This window comes from Wasmannia auropunctata, unplaced genomic scaffold (assembly GCF_000956235.1).
Source record: "Wasmannia auropunctata unplaced genomic scaffold, wasmannia.A_1.0 LD336092.1, whole genome shotgun sequence".
Lineage (NCBI taxonomy): Eukaryota > Metazoa > Arthropoda > Insecta > Hymenoptera > Formicidae > Wasmannia > Wasmannia auropunctata.
Genome location: NW_012026798.1, coordinates 3,186,703 through 3,189,962, shown reverse-complemented (window position 1 = coordinate 3,189,962; position 3,260 = coordinate 3,186,703).

Genomic DNA, 3,260 nt, shown 5'->3' with positions numbered 1-3,260 from the left:
CTGGATCCGTTGTTATCAATATTTACCTTTAATATTTAATTTAATATTTATATTTAATAATACTTTAAACAAATGTAATAGTTTATATTTCTCAGTTTTAATTAACAATTTACATACAAACAGATATCATCGTTAAAACCCGATTATTAAATAATAGATTTTAAACCAATGCAATAGTTTATTTTAATTTGTATACCTTAATTATAATTAACAATTATCAAATATTATTAATTTGTTATAAAAGGGTATTGCGTTAAACATTTTATTATTCTTATTCACAAACAACGAGGATATATATCGCAATGATGACATATAAAGACACGTTATGTTTTCGAACTACGCGCGTAATCTCATATAAGAACCTCACATAAGAACGCATCTAGACGCGACAGTCACTCGCGTTGTGAATGCGCCTTGATGGACTGTCTGAAGAAGACGAAGACTGGAATTGCTAAAGTGGCATTTTCGTAGATTTTCGTAGACTCGATTTCGAGATCTCGGGATTGACTGCACCGATTTCATTCGGACTGGTCTCAATCGAAAGCTCATATCGACATTATATAGTGAAAGTGTCATTAGATTTTTCATTAGAACTTTCGTTTCCGAGATATTAAAAATCGGAAATCTGACGAGGCAAAACTTCTAGATAAAGCTAAGCGGTAGCGCTTCGACAGTGCCAGTGCCGTATACTCACCAGGTCTCACCCGACTTTTATATATACCTACTTAGCGTTGCGCCGCTACCGTGTCGCTTAAGAGGATCCTAAATCTTAGATCAAACTCCAAAAATCCGCTGTTTTACCGACAATTTGTGAGTATGTATGCATGCGATATTGATGTAGTAGTGTGTAGTGATGTGTCATGTTTATTACACATCAATATATTTCACGCATATATATAAACAAATTTGTTGGTTACCAATATATTTTTATTTAAGCTTCTATACTTAATTCTAACGACTCACATATATTTATTTCTTTATTGTACATATGGCTCTGCCTTCATTTCGAGCATATAATCTGCCTAACTTTTTTCGAAATGGAAACGTTTTGGTAAATTGACAGCATAGTTGAGGTTAAAATGGATAACGAAATCTGTAACTCATTTAATTTTTCATTCAATATTTCATTCAATATTTCAATTTTTCCTGTTTTTGGTACAAAATGCACCAGAGCCAGATACATTAGCATGTGTGTTTTAATCATGGAACAGGAAATTTTATTCTATGCGATTAATACGAAGTAATTAGTAACCAACAAAAATTTTTGTCAGTAAAACAGTCATTCTCTTAAGAGGATGTTGAAAGGTCGGCCAAATTTGTACGATATTTTCAATAAAGCAAACTCTTCAGTGTCAGTAATATCTCTAAATGAACTTCCTACAATATCTTGTGATCTCACTCAAACACGTGCAATGTCCTTATCTAACTTATTGAAGTGCCATCTTTTGCAAAATCCGGCATTTACTGCTAGACGCAATTTTTGCTGTCTTTACCTCAGCTAAGTGTGCAAATCATAAATTGCAGTTGGAATGATAAATCTGTTTCTACGCTTTCAATCGTAGTTCAATAGGTCTTGTATTATTTGTTCCTGTAATCCGAAGGGGGCGAGCTACCCTGCTAATGTTCGATTAAAACCGATTAAAACGTAATTCGTTTTAATCGATTTTAATCGGTTTTAATCGTAATGTTACATCTTTACTAAACCAAAAATATTTTCTATAATATTTCATTTTACAAATTTAAATGTTTACCAAAAAGTAGTGAGATCCTACCAAAACTCTTAAAAAAAAAAGAAAAAGATTACGCCAAGTATATAAAAAAGTATCGTACATTACATCTTTCCTAAACCAAAAATTATATTTTAACAAATAAAAATTGTTCAAAACAAATATGAAGTCATACAAGTTGTCAAGTATTTGATTAGACATAAAATAAAAATATTTTTTTAATAAACCGTTTAACCATTCAAAAGTACATGCAGCAAAAGTTTAATGCCATTGTTTTTTCAAATATATTTAAGTTACATAAAACAGGCTTAAAGTGACTAAAATGACCAATCACAGCTAGTGAAACAAAAACTTGGCGTGTCCGCATTTTATATACATTTTATCAATTAAATATTGAATGCAATCCGGGCACACCAAGTTTTTGTTTCACTATTTAATAGTATTTAATAGCCATAATTTTTTATCGTGGCAAGAGGAAAATCCGCATGCAATTCGCGTCAGTAATTTTCAATATCACTGGTTTATAAATGTGTGGGCAGGATTAGTGGAGAACCAAATCGTAAGTATTAAGTTTATTTTTATGCGAGTCAAAGTATATTTTTATGCAGTTTTCAAGTCACTCTTTTTCGGTAATTTTCAGATTGGTCCCCATATTCTCCCGCGACGTCTAAATGGCGAAGTATATGCGCACTTCCTGGAGAATGAATTACCCGATCTTCTCAAACTCGTTCCTCTTCGTCAACGGGAAGTCCTCATTTACCAGCACGATGCGGCTCCTGCTTATTTCTCGCGTCGGGTACGCAATATTTTAAATGCGCGTTATCCGTACAGGTGGATGGGTCGAAGTGGCCCAATCAACTGACCGGCGCGATCGCCGGATCTTAACGTGCTCGACTATTTTGTTTGGGATCAAATCAAAAATTTAATCGAGCACAGGCGAGATGGTACAGAAGCTCAAATGCGAAGTGCAATTCGCGAAGCTTTTCGTACCATCACGCCAGAAATGGCGCACCGCGCGACGCACAATATTACTCGAAGGGCCGAACTATGCTTACGAGAACGAGGAAAGCACTTCGAACAATTTTTACATTAAATTATGAGATGGATTAAGCCTACTGGGGATATCACTAAAAAAGCGCGCCGTGCTGTCTACCGCAAGGTGGTGTGGAACGATAGCTCTGCCTGCATTTTTTTCACAAAAGGGATGAAAGAAAATTACGCTGGGCAACAAAATTTGACGTTATTTTTTTTTGGATGCGAGTTATTGAAAATTAGAAAAATGTATTTTGTGTGTGCGTGTGGGTGTGCGTGTGGGTGTGCGTGTGGGTGTGCGTGTGCGTGTGCGTGTGCGTGTGCGGTGCGTGTGTGTGTGTGTGTGTATACGCATGTATGCGTACAGCGTGAACAGCAAGCGGCATGTGATACAGAATCGCCTGCCTAAAAATAACACTGGCTAATAAAGAAAATATATCCTGTACGAAAATAGCCAATTCTTATTAATTCTGTGATGCTGATAACGATATGTCAACAAAA